A 19,299-nucleotide genomic window follows, 5' to 3' on the forward strand; every position below is an offset into this window, starting at 1 on the left:
CTAGAAAACAAAAACATACCCAAGATAACATGTGTCGTGTGTTTGATATAATCAAAGTTGAAGACTGATATTTTATCAAATAAATTCTCTGTAATTATTATTACGTCCTTACAGTAATCATGTCAATTTAATTAACTAAAAAGTCGGGGCACCACGGAATATCTTCCTTTTGGGAAGGAAGGCTAAGGAACGTTGGTCTTTAACGGACCTGGGAAGCTATTCTCACATAAATACATACTGTATGCCACAAACAATCGCTCAATCGGAAAACTAATGCACTCTATTTACTTGAAGCTGGTGGTGTGATGCTCTGGTTTTCCCTGTCCTTTGTGGTATCTTCCAGGTCGTCTTGTGGTCACGTGGTCTGAGAGGTTCATCTCACTCTGGAGAGTCGTCCACTTCGGTCAGTGTTCTCATACTAGATTTGCATATATGTTCAGCTGCAGTCTGATATATGCTAGTTTAGTATGAGTTCATACCATTTCACGTGTGGCGCAAGCTCTCATGTTTCTTGGCCTGTAGGGTTGAAATTAGAATTAGCCCTTTTTAAACATGAGGACAAGTCCTCCCATTATTTGGAACTTACAGTGGGGCAAAAAACGTATTTAGTCAGCCACCAATTGTGCAAGTTCTCCCACTTAAAAAGATGAGAGAGGCCAGTAATTTTCATCATAGGTACACTTCAACTATGAAGAGACAAAATGAGAAAAAAAATCCAGAAAATCACATTGTAGGATTTTTTATGAATTTATTTGCAAATTATGGTGGAAAATAAGTATTTGGTCAATAACAAAAATGTATCTCAATACTTTGTTATATACCCTTTGTTGGCAATGACAGAGGTCAAACGTTTTCTGTAAGTCTTCACAAGGTTTTCACACACTGTTGCTGGTATTTTGGCCCATTCCTCCATGCAGATCTCCTCTAGAGCAGTGATGTTTTGGAGCTGTTGCTGGGCAACACAGACTTTCAACTCCCTCCAAAGATTTTCTATGGGGTTGAGATCTGGAGACTGGCTAGGCCCCTCCAGGACCTTGAAATGTTTTTTACGAAGCCACTCCTTCGTTGCCCGGCGGTGTGTTTGGGATCATTGTCATGCTGTCATGCTGATTTTCTGGATTTTTTTTCTCATTTTGTCTGTCATAGTTGAAGTGTACCTTTGATGAAAATTACAGGCCTCTCTCACCTTCTTAAGTGGGAGAACTTTCACAATTGGTGGGTGACTAAATACTTTTTTGCCCCATTGTAGGTGACTTTAGGTCATGGGAGCTTTTATAGAAATGTAGGAAAGGGGTTGTTTCACGACTTCCACCGAAGGTGGCTCCTCTCCCTGTTCGGGTGGCGCTCAGCTGTCGTCGGCATACTAGCTGCCACCGATCCTTTCTCCTTTCTATTGGTTATGTCTGTTTTGTGTTTCATTTTGATTAATTAGGGGGGTATTTAATTCTACATTTCCTTCGGGGCTTTGTGCGGGATTGTTTTTGTTTGAACTGTCAGTGAGTTTGGGTTTCGTTTTATTTAGCTCATGTTTTACAGGTGGATTTTCAATGGACTGTGTCTGAGTGGGGTTTCCGTGGCTATTTATTTATTTATTTATACCTTTTTTTAACTAGGCAAGTCATTTAAGAACAAATTCTTATTTTCAATGACGTCCTAGGAACAGTGGGTTAACTGCCTGTTCAGGGGCAGAACGACAGATTTGCACTTTGTCAGCTCGGGGTTTTGAATGTGCAACCTTCCGGTTACTAGTCCAACGCTCTAACCACTAGGCGCTAAATAAGCGTCTGTACCTTTCTAATTCTGTCAAAGCCCCATTTGTGTCACAGCCGCAGGAACTGAAGGAGTCCGGAGGACATGCGGATGTTGACAGTCACTTACCAGTGGCTCAGAATGGAGCACACTTCACTTTATGTGATACTCTGTGAGCATGATTGATGTATTTATCTGCTAAATATGATGACATAGAGATGGGAAGAAATAAGAGGGCAGACCCAGTAGACTGAGGGGTTATGTTGTTGCTATGTGACCAATGGCCCCCTCCCAGTTGGGGAGAGTGATGAGCTCTAAAGCAGAGTCTCACAACTCAATCGCTGGTTGAAAACCAAAAGATAGAATTTGGCCTGCTGAGGGTTGACGGATTCCCTTTTAGCTGGAGGGGTGATTTCATCTTATCTATTAACATAGACAGGGCTCTAACTTCTGTAGCTTCACATTGAAATAGGGTGCAGGCCAGGCAACAGGCTCTTAGCCAGCCTGACAGCTTAGTGGAGTCTGCCACTAGCACAGTCATTGTATTCAGCTCAGCTATCCCCATTGAGACCGTGTCTGTGCCTCAATCTAGGTTGAGCAAAATTAAACATGGCAGTGTTCGCCTTAGCAATCTCACTGGAATAAAGACCTCCTCCATTCCTGTCATTATTGAAAGAGATTGTGATATCTCACATTTCAAAATAGGGCTACTGAATGTTAGATCCCTCACTTCCAAGGCAATCATGGTCAATGAACTAATTACTGATCATAATCTTGATGTGATTGACCTGACTGAAACATGGCTCAAGCCTGATGAATTCACTGTGTTAAATGAGGCCTTTCCTCCTGGATTCAATAGTGACCATATCCCCCGCGCATCCCGTGAAGGCGGAGGTGTTGCTAACATTTACCACAGCAAATTTCAATAAAAAATTACAATAATAACTGCATTTTGGTCTTTTGAGCTTCTGTCATTAATACTCAATCCCTTTTTTATAGCTACTGTTTTACAGGCCTCCTGGGCCGTATACAGCGTTCCTCACTGAGTTCCCTGAATTCCTATCGGCAGATACTATTCACATTTTTGCTGACTTTAATATTCATATGAGAAAGTCCACAGACCCATTCCAAAAGGCTTTCGGAGCCATCATCGACACAGTGGGTATTGTCCAACATGTCTCTGGACCTACTCATTGCCACAGTCATACCCTGGATCTAGTTTTGTCCTGTGGAATGAATATTGTGGGTCTAAATAATCATATGGGACCACCATCTTATTACATTTGCAATCGCAACAAATAATCTGCTCAGACCCCAACCAAGGATCATCAAAAGCTGTGCTATAAATTCTCTGACAACCACAAGAGTCCTAGATGCCCTTCCAGACTCCCTCCACCTACCCAAGGACTTCGGAATACAAATATCAGTTAACCACCTAACTGAGGATCTAAATTTAAACTTGCGTAATAACCTAGATGTAGTCTCATGGCTAAAAACAAAACAACAAAAAAATTGCTCCCTGGTATACAGAAAATACCCGAGCCCTGAAGCAAGCTTCCAGAAAATTGGAACGGAAATGGCGCTCCACAAAACGTCTTCCGACTAGCTTGGAAAGCCACTGTATATAGATTTTTTGTTTTCTTTTTTTTCTACTGTATTATTGACTGTATGTTTTGTTTACTCCATGTGTAACTCTGTGTTGTTGTATGTGTCGAATTGCTTTGCTTTATCTTGGCCAGGTCGCAGTTGCAAATGAGAACTTGTTCTCAACTAGCCTACCTGGTTAAAAAAAGGTTAAATAAATTAAATTAAATTAAATAAAAAGACAGTACCGTGCAATATCGAAGAGCCCTCACACCTGCTGGATCATCCTATTTTTCCAACCTAATTTAGGAGAATAAGAACAATCCAGACAGGAAGATCAGCCATAGTCTCTAAATCCTGAAGCTACATACTGGACCCTATTCCAACTAAACGACTGAAAGAGCTTACTTCCCGTGCTTGGCCCTCCTATGTTGACGATAATAAATGGCGCCATATCCATTGGATGTGTACCAAACTCACTAAAAGTGGCAGTGATAAAGCCTCTCTCGAAAAAGCCAAATCTTGATCTGGAATTTTTTTTAAACGATCATATTGACTAGCTGTATAATATTCACCCTGATTCACCCTGATAATATACACACCCTGATCTGTTTCACCTGTCTTTGTGAATGAATCCACCCCCCTCCAGATGTCACCCATCTTTCCCATTATCACTTGTGTATTTATAACTATGTTCTCTGTTTGTCTGTTGCCAGTTCGTTTTGTTTCTACAAGACTACCAGCAGTTTTCCCTCTGCTCCTTTCTCTCGATTGTTCCTGTTTCCTTGTTTTCCCAGTGTTGACCATTTTGCCTGCCCTGATCCTGAGCCTGTCTGCCGTCCTGTACCTTTGCCCCACCTATCTGGTTTACTGACCTCTGCCTACCCTGACCCTGAGCCTGTCTGCCGTCCTGTACCTTTGCCCCACCTATCTGGTTTACTGACCTCTGCCTACCCATGACCTGTCTTTTGCCTGCCCCTGATGGATTAATAAACTGTTGTTACTTCGACGTTGTCTGCATCTGGGTCTTACCTGAAACGTGATAATTCTGTAAATAACTGGTAATATTATTCTGATATTTTATCTTCACCCCTTATAGAAACAGCAACCCCACCTGAGGCAGATTCAGTCTGAAGCCAGGCACATCCCAGGTAAGACTAATAGCCAAATGCTATTGATACTTAATATGATACTAATATGTAACTAATGCTCTGATATTTATTTAAAGTATGTCTTTTGGTTTATTCTTAAGAGTTTATTTGACTGCATGTCCTAAACAACTTTGTGTGGTGATATGTTGCAGGTCCTTGAGAGGGTAGGGATGGAGGGATTGAGGGATGGAATGATGGAAGGATGAAGGGATAAAAGGATGGAGGGATGGAGGGATGGAAATATGGAGGGGTGGAGTGATGGAGTTATGGAAGTATGGAGGGATGGAAAGATGGAGGGATGGGCGGACTGATGGAAAGATTGAGGGATGAATGGATAGAACAATGGAGGGATGGAGGGACACACCATCAGAAGAGGAGCAGAAGGAACACAGGAACATGGATTATGCACATTCAACGAACACAAGCAAACACACACATACACACACACACACAATAACATCTTGTACATTAAGGATGTTTTTCTTATTTTATTAACAAACAGATATATTGTATTTAAGCATGGGTTAATTGTGTTTCACTGGAACAGATTTTTTATTATTTGGGGAAATGATGCATCTTATCTGCAGCTACTGCAATTCTATCTGCTTTGCATTGTGTACTGAAATGTTTTGTTGTAAATTTATTAAAACATATTATCTTTGATTTGTTATATCTGTAATTCTGATCATATAATAACGGATTTGCATATGAATTTCCAAAATATTACAAGTATTATTCACGTTTTCTTATAATGGCCTGTACTTTTACAATATATTTGCATTGTGCTTTTTTAATAAACAATTTTTTATCCACCAGATGGTATGAGTGCTTTCTTACAGTATATTGATTGTATCATCATCATCAACTTTTCCATACAACCTAATATGGTAAAAACTCCTTTCAGCCTAGTATAGATCTTACGCTCCACAATGTGTGAGCTATTTCTGCATCCATTTTTGGACTTAATTATATCTATCCATTGAATCTTGAAGAATATAACATAAATGACCCATGAGCAAAGTTCAAAAGCTGCACCCCATCAACTGAAGACACATTGAGATTTTTCAGAATTACTTTTTGGGGAAGAGTGTGCCTGAAAATAACAGTTCTTCTCGGTTTTATGATGTCATATACTCTGCAGGAGTTCTGAGAATCTAGTAACCTATGTATAAATGACTACCAGTTCTCCCATATTGCCTCCTCATCCTACAGACAGATCATGACAATTAATGACATTAGTGGTGTGTGACTCTGACTGCTATTTCCAGTGTCCCTGCATGGTCTGGAAGGTCACCGTTCCAGTTAGAGGGTTTCTGTGTCTATGCGTTAATGTCTATGTGGTGAGACAGACAGCCGGCAGCCAGGTCATTGTCACTAGAAGTGGCATCACGACAAGATGCTATATGAAACGTAGAAGGGGGGCCTCTATCAGTAACATGGGACCTACTACCTTCCGATAAAGGTTGACAGGTGTTTCATGTCCCTCAGTCACACTGACCTATGAGCATGCAGAAGAAGTCATGCAAACACTTCTGCAGGCATATGAAGCCAAGATGAAACTGCAGAGACAGTGTTTTGACATTTTTGCTCTCTCTCCCCCCTCTCTCTCTCTGTCTGTCTTCTCTTTCTCTGTCTCACTCTCTGTCTCACTCTCTCTCTCTTGCCCCGAGCCCTCTATCTCCCTCCTTTCTCTTTCTCTGCAACATTGAGTGGTCTGCTCATAAAGTAACAAAGCTAATGGTATCTGTGAAACACCACGACCATTAACCACACAACCAGCAGCAGCTAGGAGACACATGCTCCAAAACCACCACCATCAGACTGATCAACACAGTGACAGACCCCACACCTCTGAAGCTGAGTGAAAGGGTAGAATGTGAAGCCAAGTGAAGGGGTAGAATGTGACCTCTTTTTCAGCTAAGATAACGGAATTATTTCATAGAACAGCAGGCCTCATCAAAAGGAAGTTTCTGCTCTTTATTCTCTGTGTTTTGGATAGTCAACCGCTAGCTATCAGTGACAGTGAAAGACAAGGACATACAGCCAGAGGAAACAGCCAAAGCCTTAAAGAGATGTCTGGTGGCCCCTTCTTCTGCTTCTCAAAACAGGGAATACTACTCCTCCTTCTCTCTAACTTCCACTATGGTAAGTTCTGTCACTATTTTTATTTATTTCAACATCTTAAACACAGTAGAACCATCAACGAGGATGACACAAACAAGTTTAAAAACGTATCCCCATTGTGATCCTCTTGAAATTACAATAAAACAAAAAAATACAGTGAACACAAGATAACATGAAAACAAAATACATCTCATCATTAGAGAGGAACCCGTAAAAGGAATAAAATAGATTACCAAGTAACGTTCATTGAAACAATTATACTTGCATAGTTTTAAAGCATTTTGCACATAAACCATTTCGTAAGGTTTATCTTTAAACTCCCTAGTGTATTGATCGATTTTATATGGTTTGTACACCATTCCATTCCTCTGCACCAGTGTTAAGGAAAGAGCTTTTTCCAGCCATGCTCCTATAGAGCAGCGGTCTCATATTGGCAACATTGGCTCTGGTGTGATGGCTATGAGAGTCTGTGATGAAATTAAAATAACCAGACCAGTAACTGGGGAAAGGTCATGTATCACTTTAAAAAACCATCAACAGTTTAATCTGCACCACCACCAGATCGTCTGGAAACTGGCACTTTAGTTTGTTTTGGGCCGTTGGAAGTTTGTCCTTCAGATTTTTTGTTATGCCACTGAACCATGAGCATAGTCATAGTGGAACTGTATCAGAGATGTTGCCAGGATCTTTGTCCTGGAGTGAACATTCCCAATGGCCTTCAGAGCCACAAGTTCGCATGTCATGTGTTGGTCCAGTTCACATCCCAATGTATGTAACAGAGCATTTTTCCTTCACCGCTACACTATTAAACTTGACCGAGAAGTTGGAAGAGTTGTTCACTTTGTGTTTGGAACCAAACAGGATACATTATGCCTTGCCTAAATGGATAACCACTTACTGACTTTAGTCAGTTGGCTGGGTCTTTTCAATGTTCTCCTTATTCTAATGTGAAACCAAGAGGGTAGAATCATCCCCAAACAGGATCTACTGCATGAGCTTGCTTGCATGATGAAGTAAGGAAAACGTTCAGCTTTCTCTAACTTCCTTGTTGGTTTTTACATGGTGTGTGTTGCCTGTAAGCATGCCTAATCATCAGTGATTGGTTGGATATCTCAAAGCAATTGATTTATTACTGTTTGATAACACCTACATAATACCTTTTATTCAGGAACATATCACAATGTGTGTATTCTGCAGTTTTGAATGAGTGCTGATTGTGTGGTTGGGTCAGCAGCTGCTGCTGTGCTTCTAGAACGCAACAGACCAAACGACCCTGTGCCTAATGGCTGTCATTCATTACATTTAAGGTGATATGGGACTGTATCAAATGATTGTTTCTATTAAATAATATGATACATTGTCTGACTGGGAAAACTGTAGTTTTGTCTTAAATACTTCAATGAACTGTAACTGTGTTTTTTTCTTAATTCATTGACATTTTTTGTTGTATGGGTTTATAACACATTACTTCAGACTGATATGTAATTATAATGTTGCCCATGCAGTATATGATGCATTTCTGGTGAATAATTACACATTAAACACAGAGGTATTTGTACTTGTGAACTGAGGAGGGGTTATCAGATCCACCCCCACTTCTCTTTTCCTGTCATCTCATCCTGTTCTACTGAATGTGGGGGAGGAGTGGACTTTAATGAAGTTAAAAAGGACCCACACACTCAGATACATAAAGATATAAAGTGAAAATATGCAAAGTGCCACGTAAAGCATAAATGAAACCTGGAAATGCTCTATATAAATCCAATTCATTATAATATATTATTGATTATGTAGGACGTTGCATTGTAGTGTAGTATTGCGTAATTATTCATGTAGGCACATTTTAACAAGTATTACAGTCACACTGTAACAAGTATTGCAGTGTAACAATGAGTAATTACATCACTTGCTACATCGTACTTACATGAATAATTATACTGTAATAAGATCGTTGTAATATAGTGTGCAACCATCGATTGATGTCAGAAAAAGAAAAAAAATCACCTTTATAATGTGTGTATTTGTGTGTTTCAGATGTGGGTGTTCCTCATATCATCAACAAGAGAGTGGGGGACTCCGTGGAGCTGCTGGCAGGTTTAGAGATGGGACATTTCAAATCCTTGGTGTGAAAGTATATGGGAAAGGATATTGCAGAATTCAACACAGAAGTTATATATTCACCTGGATCCCAGTTTGTGGGGAGACTAAAGATGAACGCCGAAAACTACAGTTTAACAGTCAGAGAACTGACACTGCAAGACTCAGGGGATTTTCTACTTACAGTAAGACCATCACACTGAAGGTCCACGGTAGGCTGTTATCACCATTTTTTAATCCTATTTTGATATAATTCTTATTTATATCCATAAACATGGCTGATGATCTTTAAACTATAACACAGATTTTGTGGTTTTATACTGACCTAACTCACCGTGCTTTGTTAAATATCCATCACATTTTCATGTCGTCTTTCTCCTGGTGGAATGGCTATGGTAGGGTTCATTTAGAAGACTGATTACGAGTCTTTATCTCTCTCCTGGTTGGTCAGAGCCTATATCCAAGGTGGCGATCTAGACAGACATCAAGCTATTGGCCAACCACTCCTGGCTGGTGTGCAACGTGTCATGCTACCCCAACATTACCTACACCTGGGAGAGAGACAATGAGATCTCCGGGGACGCCCAGCAGATTTACTTCTCTCTCTCACCAGCAGAGAGAAACATCAGTGTAAAGTGCAATGCCTCTAACCTAGTCAGTTGGAAAACTGCCTTTGAGATGGCAAAGTGTAGTAATGACACAAACCACCCCAGGTACCTAGATATCATAATAATCCCTTCTATACACTTTTCAGTGTGCTTATACGCTGATGTTGAACGCAATGTGATTACATTGGATGTATATGATATAGAGCCATTCAGTCTTTATCATATTGTATAGTCTAATTGTGTGTGTTGAACAATATGTGACAGGACTGACATGGTATACCATCTACATCGGAATATCAGTGGGAGGCGCTGTGGTGCTGATCCTCACTGTAGCTGTGGCAGTGTGCTACTGCAGGGGCCAAAGTAACACAGGTATGTACAGCTTAGGGGCCTCAGCTATACTTAAGGTGACATTTCTGTTGGTTCTAGAAGTATTCTTCAGCTGATATGATTTTTGGGGGGATTTGCTAGAAATGAGAAAAAACCCTAATTAATTCCTGGGTACCTGGGTATGTTTGTTGATATCCCGTATAAAATGTTTCTGATTGGTTAATATTTTGTTCTTATAAAACACAGAAGATCTAATTGACATCACAATATATGCTGATGTTATGATCAACACAAGAAGTAGAGATGTAAGTATACATTGCCGTTATTATGTATCTGAATGTGTTAAAGCTGTATGTACTGTATTGTAATGGACTGTATTTTGATTCCAGACAAGATCAAACAGTCATGTAAACCCAATATCCATCTATGAAACTGTCAATGATCTGGTTATCCCAAGATTGAACAAGGTAAGATATAAATGTTCATAATGGTAAAATGTTTGTGATTGAATGGAAGACTATGTAGCCTACTTTCAGAATAGTCACTACATTTCTTGATGCTGAAACAGTTTCTTCTAGATTATCTGTCACATGTAGCTGCAGACTCTGTATGACAAGATCACATTTGGACGCCCAGAAGGCCCCCCTTCTCCCTACCAGGAAGTACTGTGAGCTGAACAGGATGTGGTCATAAGCTGGGCCTTCCATAGATATGGAACCCTCTCCATCTTACAAGTGTATATTCTGTAGATAGGCCTAGATGTTACTGTTTAATTTCATCACAAACTACACTATTTGCTTTCTTTTTCACTATTGTAATCTTCTCCCTTTATTATTTCTCATATCTACAGAATATCTCAAGGCCTTATGCCTTTCTTTGAAGGTCTAGTTACAATTAGGAGATTCTGAAATGTCACTACATCTCTGAGCATGAGGACTTCTACTGACTGGCGCCGACAGAGATGGCCGCCTCGCTGCGCGTTCCTAGGAAACTATGCAGTATTTAGTTTTTTTACATTGGTACCCCAGGTAATCTTAGGTTTCATTACATACAGTCGGGAGGAACTACGGAATATAAGAGCAACGTCAACTCACCATCATGACGACCTGGAATATGATTTTCCCGAAGGGGATCCTGTGTTCTGCCTTCCACCCAGGACAATGGATTGGATCACAGCCGACGACCCAAACAACGACGTCGTAAAAGAGGCAAAAGAAGCAGTCTTCTGGTCAGGCTCCGGAGACGGGCACATCGCGCACCACTCCCTAGCATACTACTCGCCAATGTCCATCTCTTGCAATAAGGTTGATGAAATCCGAGCAAGGGTAGCATTCCATAGAGACATCAGAGACTGTAACGTTCTTTGCTTCACGGGAACATGGCTCCCTCGAGAGAGACGCTAACGGAGTTGGTGCAGCCAGCTGGTTTCTTCACGCATCGCGCCGACAGAAACAACCATCTTTCTGGTAAGATGAGGGGCGGGGGTGGGGGGGGGGTATGCCTTATGATTAACGAGACGAGGTGTGTTCATAACAACATACAGGAACTCAAGTCCTTCTGTTCACCTGACTTAGAATTCTTCACAATCAAATGTTGACCCCATTATCTACCAAGGGAATTCTCTTCAATTATAATCACAGCCGTATATATTCCCCCCCAAGCAGACACATCGATGGCCCTGAACTAACTTTATTTGACTCTATGCAAACTGGAAACCATAGTTGCATTCACTGTAGCTGGGGATTTTTAACAAGCTAATCTGAAAACAAGACTCCCTAAACTGTATCAGCATATCGATTGTGCTACCAGGGCTGGTAAAACCCTGGATCATTGCTATTCTAACTTCCGCGATGGATACAAGGCCCCCCCCGCCCTCCTTTCGGAAAAGCTGACCACGACTCCATTTTGTTGATCCCTGCCTACAAACAGAAACTAAAACAAGAAACTGTGTAGCAAACAGTGTAGCTATTCCCTCCGCAAGGCAATCAAACGAGCTAAGCGTCAGTATAGAGACAAAGTAGAGTTGCAATTCAACGGCTCAGACACAAGAGGTATGTGGCAGGGTCTACAGTCAATCACGGATTACAAAAAGAAAACCAGCCCCGTCGTGGACCAGGATGTCTTATTCCCAGACAGACTAAATAACTTTTTTGCCCGCTTTGAGGACAATACAGTGCCACTGACACGGCCCGCTACCAAAACCTGCGGACTCTCCTTCACTGCAGCCGACGTGAGTAAAACATTTAAGCGTGTTAACCCTCGCAAGGCTGCAGGCCCAGATGGCATCCCCAGCCGCATCCTCAGAGCATGCACAGACCAGCTGTGTTTACGGACATATTCAATCAATCCTTATCCCAGTCTGTTGTTCCCACATGCTTCAAGAGGGCCACCATTGTCCCTGTTCCCAAGAAAGCTAAGGTAACTGAGCTAAAGGACTACCGCCCCGTAGCACTCACTTCCGTCATCATGAAGTGCTTTGAGAGACTAGTCAAGGACCATATCACCTCCACCCTACCTGACACCCTAGACCCACTCCAATTTGCTTACTGCACAAATAGATCCACAGACGACGCGATCGCAACCACACTGCACACTGCCCTAACCCATCTGGACAAGAGGAATACCTATGTGAGAATGCTGTTCATCGACTACAGCTCAGCATTTAACACCATAGTACCCTCCAAACTCGTCATCAAGCTCGAGACCCTGGGTCTCGACACCGCCCTGTGCAACTGGGTACTGGACTTCCTGATGGGCCGCCCCCAGGTGGTGAGGGTAGGTAACAACCTCTCCACCCCGCTGATCCTCAACACTGGGGCCCCACAAGGGTGTGTTCTGAGCCCTCTCCTGTACTCCCTGTTCACCCACGACTGCGTGGCCATGCACGCCTCCAACTCAATCATCAAGTTTGCGGACGACACTACAGTGGTAGGCTTGATTACCAACAACGACGAGTCGGACTACAGGGAGGAGGTGAGAGCCCTGGAGTGTGGTGTCAGGAAAATAACCTAAAAAAAAAACAAAGGAGATGATTGTGGACTTCAGGAAACAGCAGAGGGAGCACCCCCGTATCCACATCGACGGAACAGTAGTAGAGAGGGTAGTAAGTTTTAAGTTCCTCGGCGTACACATCACAGACAAATTGAATTGGTCCACCCACACAGACAGCGTCGTGAAGAAGGCGCAGCAGCGCGTCTTCAACCTCAGGAGGCTGAAGAAATTTGTCTTGTCACCAAAAGCACTCACAAACTTTTACATATGCACAATCGAGAGCATCCTGTCAGGCTGTATCACTGCCTGGTACGGCAACTGCTCCGCCCACAACCATAAGGCTCTCCAGAGGGTAGTAAGGTCTGCACAACGCATCACCGGGGGCAAACTACCTGCCCTCCAGGACACCTACACCACCCGATGTCACAGGAAGGCCATAAAGATCATCAAGGACAACAACCACCCGAGCCACTGCCTGTTCATCCCGCTATCATCCAGAAGGCGAGGTCAGTACAGGTGCATCAAAGCAGGGACCGAGAGACTGAAAAACTGCTTCTATTTCAAGGCCATCAGACTGTTAAACAGCCACCACTAACATTGAGTGGCTGCTGTCAACACACTGACTCAACTCCAGCCATTTTAATAATGGAAATTTGATGGAAATTGATGTAAAGATATATCACTAGCCACTTTAAACAATGCTACTTAATTTTATGTTTACATAACCTACATTACTCATCTCATATGTATATGTATATACTGTACTCTATATCATTTACTGCATCTTTATGTAATACATGTATCACTAGCCACTTTAAACTATGCCACTTTGTTTACATACCATACATTACTCATCTCATATGTATATACTGTACTCAATACCATCTACTGCATCTTGCCTATGCCGTTCTGTACCATCACTCATTCATATATCTTTATGTACATATTCTTTAGCCCTTTACACTTGTTTTGGAATTATTAGGTTAGATTACTCGTTGGTTATTACTGCATTGTCGGAACTAGAAGCACAAACGTTTCACTACACTCGCATGAACATCTGCTAACCATGTGTATGTGACCAATAAAATTTGTCTGCATGTCCAAAATGGCATTCATGTCTGTCCCAATAACCAGATGGAATTCAATTACTTCCAAAAAAATATGCCGTTCACAGAATTAACAAGTTTCAATTTTTTTGCGTACATTGAGTGCCTTGCATTTAGAGTGAATTGTAATTAACACTCATGACTGTATTTGTTTGCGACAGAGACATGATTGTTGTATTGAATGGTTTTAAAACTTCTTGGATATAGGGGGCGCTCTTTTAATTTATGGATTAAAAAACGTGCCCGTTTTAAGCGCAATATTTTGTCACGAAAAGATGCTTGACTATGCATATAATTGACAGCTTTGGACAGAAAACACCCTGACGTTTCCAAAACTGCAAAGATATTATCTGTGAGTGCCACAGAACTCATGCTACAGGCGAAACCAAGATGAAACTTCAAACAGGAAATGAGCAGAATTTTTGAGGCTCTGTTTTCCATTGTCTCCTTATATGGCTGTGAATGTGCCATGAACGAGCCTAAGCTTTCTGCCGTTTGCCCAAGATGTCTGCAGCATTGTGACGTATTTGTAGGCATATCATTGGAAGATTGGCCATAAGACACTACATTTACCAGGGGTCTGCCTGGTGTCCTTTGTCTAAATTGGTGCGTAATCTTCAGCTGCAGGCATTTTCCCATGGGATTCAGAGGAGAAAGCACACTTCCCCCGAACGATATTTCATCGAAGAGATATGTGAAAAACACCTTGAGGATTGATTCTAAACAATGTTTACCATGTTTCAGACGATATTATGGAGTTAATTTGGAAAAAAGTTTGGCGTTTTGATGACTGAATTTTCGGGGTTTTTTTGGTAGCCAAACGTGATGTACAAAACGGAGCGATTTCTCCTACACAATGAATCTTTTTGGACAAACTGAACATTTGCTATCTAACTGAGAGTCTCCTCATTGAAAACATCCAAAGTTCTTCAAAGGTAAATTATTTTATTTGAATGCTTTTCTTGTTTTTGTGAAAATGTTGCCCGCTCAATGCTAACGCTAAATGCTACGCTAGCTATCAATACTGTTACACAAATGCTTGTTTTGCTATGGTTGAAAAGCATATTTTGAAAATCTGAGATGACAGTGTTGTTAACAAAAGGCTAAGCTTGAGAGCTAGCATATTTATTTCATTTCATTTGCGATTTTCATGAATAGTTAACGTTGCGTTATGGTAATGAGCTTGAGGCTGTATTCACGATCCCGGATCCGGGATGGCTAGAATCAAGAGGTTTTAAGTACTCTAGCCTTCACCAAGTGAGTGCCTATGTGAATATGTTGTCTTTAAAATTAAACTCATTATGACACACATTACATGTACAGGTATCATAAAGCCTTGGAGGGCCTAGTTACACCCTAACACACTGGTCTGAAACTCCTGGTTTACCGGCCATATCAAGCCTGCAAGTCACATTATGTTGGCTTGCAAAGTGATGTTTATTTCCTATTGGAATCCAGCCAGAGTTAGGATATCCAACAATTGGAACTTTTAATCACACACAACCTGCATTCAGAATGACTGTTGGGGTAGGGGAAATTACTGAGACTGCCTAAAGCATATAAATTGGAACAGCCATAACAGTAAAGGGTGAAATAAGTCAAACTACTAACTACTATTGGATTAGTTTGATTGGTTGATTAATCTTATGCTACACAAACATAGATAACATACATTTTTTCTAAAGTACATGCAAATACACAGGTATTGAAACAAACCATTCTGAAAATCAACCTCCAAGAGATCATGCTGAAATAATGATAATGATAATGATTGGTGTGGTTTTGAGTTATTTTGAGCAAACATGAATTTGTAATTTTACTCAACAAGTTTGTTCAAATACAACTGACTTCAAGCAGAGTTTCTTGACTAAAGACACGAGCACATTGGCTCAAATTCTTGTCATTTTTAAGTCCACTCAACTTCCATAATAACACTAAATAAGTAATTGGTTAAGTTTGACTTTTTGTGTATGAAATTAAAAGTCTGAGGAACTTCACATTTGGTCAGCTGTTTGTCATAGTTGAGGGGTCATAGTTTGCTCTCTTCCTCTTTAGCAGTGTGGGTTTGTGAAGGAAGGCACTGTATGATGCTGATCAGAGAGAGTCAAATAGAGAAATGGTTGTAGTCATATGCAAAAACCTGTGAAAACCTTGTTGCTGGGCTGATGAGTACACATGAAAAGTTGTGCAGGGATTTATGTCCTTTTCAGAGAGAAGAATGACAATGTTCTGGCATCATACATTATCTGTAGTTCACTTATTAATTAATCTTTTACATTCAATCTCTCACTGTGATCACTACTTTCCTGGGTTATTACTTTGAACAGTTGACAGACTGTAACTCAAGAACATCTACATGCAGTTGACCTCCAAATAGCTACAACATAAACCAAATGATAAACATGCCATGGCGTCAAACCTTTGACACCTCTCTTAGTGACATTAAAGATTGTACTGAAAATGTAAACATGACCAGGTATGGTAAATGCAATATTGACTTCACTTTTTACACAAATATGTTATTATTCACATACTATAGTTTTCTCTTCCTCCAATAGAAAGACCACAGTGTTGATGTGTTCATTCCATTCACAGTAAGAGGAAGTTGTGTAGTAATTAACATGACAACAGATGTTATTTTTTCTGTTTTTCTTTAATTATCTGTACCTTTCTAATTTAGTCAAAGCCCCATTCGTGTCACAGACCGCAGGAACTGTAGGGGTCCGGAGGACATGCTGGTGTCGACAGTCACTTACCAGCGGCTCAGAATGGAGCACACTTCACTTTATGTGCTACTCTGTGAGTATGATTAATGTATTTATCTGTATTGTTTGCTAACTATTTCCTTTATTGGAAGAGAAAATGTTTAAACCATAGAATATGAAGTATGTCACATATGCGGCAACAGATGACAACGTTGTTTGGTTACCGACTACAGAGGAATGGAGATGTTGGTCAATGCAGCTTTTACTTCTTCTATAGTATGAGCCTGAGAGACAGGAATGCATTTTTTATTTACCTTTTATTTAACTAGGCAAGTTAGTTGCCAAAAAATTCTCATTTAGAATGACGGCCTACCCGGACCAAACCATAACCCGGACGAGGCTGGGCCAATTGTGCGCCGCCCTATGGGACTCCCAATAACGGCCTGTTGTGATACAGCCTGGAATTGAATCAGGTTCTGTAGGGACGCCTCTAACACTGAGATGCAGTGCCTTATACCACTGCAACACTCATGAGTCTATATAGTGTCGTTTTATACTATATACAGACAGGTCCGAAATTATTGGCATCCTTGATTAAAGTACCATTAATAAATTGACAGGTGATCCATTTGTTAGAGTGGCCAATGATTTCAAGTCTATATGTAGGCAGCAGCTTCTCTGTGTTAGTGAAGGCTAACCTGTTGAATCTAGGGGGCACTATTTTCATTTTTGGAAAAATAACATTCCCAAAGTAAACAGGTCATTTTGTCTGGACAAGATGCTAGAATATGCATATAATTGACAGCTTAGGATAGAGAACACTCTAAAGTTTCCAAAACTGTAAAAAATATTGTCTGTGAGTGTAACAGAACTGATATTGCAGGCGAAAGCCTGAGAAAAATCCAATCAGGAAGGGACTCTTATTTAGAAAGCTCTGCGTTCCTATGCGTCCCTATTGAGCAGTGAATGAGATATCAACCAGATTCATTTTTCTATGGCTTCCCTAATGTGTCTAGTGTCACAATACATAGTTTCAGGCTTTTATTTTGAAAAATTAGCCTGAACGTCAACATTGCGTCAGTGGTCAGCTGGAGTCTCTCAGAGTGTTTTGTGCTTAAGAGACAAATGCGGCCATTGTTTCTCTCTTTCCTACTAAGAAGCCACCTGTCCCGGTTGATATATTATCGAATAGATATTTGAAAAACACCTTGAGGATTGATTATAAACAACGTTTGCCATGTTTCTGTCGATATTATGGAGCTAATTTGGAATATTTTTCGGCATTGTCGTGACCGCAATTTCCGGTCGAATTCTCAGCAAAAGGTGAAGAACTAACGGAGTTATTTCGGCTACAAAAATAATATTTTGGGAAAAAAGGAACATTTGCTATCTAACTGGGAGTCTTGTGAGTGAAAACATCCGAAGCTCATCAAAGGTAAACGATTTAATTTGATTGCTTTTCTGATTTTCGTGACCAGGTTGCCTGCTGCTAGCTAGGCATAATGCTATGCTAGGCTATCGATAAACTTACACAAATGCTTGTGTAGCTTTGGCTGTAAAGCATATTTTCAAAATCTGACATGACAGGGTGATTAACAAAAGGCTAAGCTGTGTTTCAATAGATTTCACTTGTGATTTCATGAATATGAATATTTTCTAGTTATATTTTTGTCCGTTGCGTTATGCTAATTAGTGTCAGTTGATGACAACGCTCCCGGATCCGGGATGGGTAGTTACAAGAGGTCTGATGGCCTTTTTTCAGTCTCTCGGTCCCAGCTTTGATGCACCTGTACTGACCTCGCCATCTGGATGGTATGAGGTGAACAGGCAGTGGCTCGGGCAGTTGTTGTCCTTGATAATCTTTTTGGCCTTCCTGTGACATCGGGTGCTGTAGGTGTCCTGGAGGGCAGGAACTTTGCCCCCGGTGATGTGTTGTGCAGACCGCACCACCGTCTCGAGAGCCCTGCGGTTGTGGGCATTGCAGTTACCGTACCAGGCGGTGATACAGCCCGACAGGATGTTCTTAATTGTGCATCTGTAAAAGTTTGTTAGGGTTTCAGGTAACAAGCTAAATTTCTTCCACCTCCTGAGGTTGAAGAGGCGCTGTTGGGCCTTCTTCACCACATTGTTTGTGTGGGTGGACCATTTCAGTTTGTCAGTGATGTGTACGCAGAGGAACTTAAAACTTTCAACCTTCTCCACTGCTGTCCCGTCAATGTGGATAGGGAGGTGCTCCCTCTGCTGTTTCATGAAGTCCACGATCATCTCCTTTGTTTTGTTGACGTTGAGAGGTTGTTTTCACCACACTCCGAGTGCCTTCACCTCCTCCGAGTGCCCTCACCTCCTCCCAAATAGCAGACAGTTAGATCAATGATGAATCAAAACTATAGTTTGATTTTGGGGTAAGGTACAATACCATACAGTGTTTCAGAGGCACGACTCTCAACCTTCGCCTCTCCCGAGTCCGTACGGGAGTGATGGGACCAAACTGTAACTAGGGTGGAGGGATGGAAGGGTGGAGGGATGGAGAGGTGGAGGAATGGAGAGATGGAAGAATGGAGAGATGGAAGAATGGAGGGATTTAGGGATGGAAGAATGGAGGGATGGAGGGACACATCTTCAGAGGAGGAGCAGAAGGAACCCGGGAACATGGATTATGCACGCTCAACGCACACGCACAAACACACCAACACACTCACGCACAAACACACACACACACACAAAAACACACACACAAGCACAAACACACACACAATAGCACCTTGTACATGAAGGATTTTTTTCTTATTTTATTTACCAACAGATATATTATACTTTAGCATGGTTTAATTGTGTTTCACTGTAACAGATTTTT

At 41.2% G+C, this 19,299-nt stretch overlaps 1 pseudogene; it reads left to right on the forward strand.

Moving 5' to 3' along the window:
* The first annotated feature begins 6,556 nt into the window (after positions 1 to 6,556).
* Positions 6,557 to 10,314, forward strand: LOC109896360 (uncharacterized; annotated as a pseudogene).
* The last annotated feature ends 8,985 nt before the right edge of the window (positions 10,315 to 19,299 follow it).

This window comes from Oncorhynchus kisutch, linkage group LG9 (assembly GCF_002021735.2).
Source record: "Oncorhynchus kisutch isolate 150728-3 linkage group LG9, Okis_V2, whole genome shotgun sequence".
NCBI lineage: Eukaryota > Metazoa > Chordata > Actinopteri > Salmoniformes > Salmonidae > Oncorhynchus > Oncorhynchus kisutch.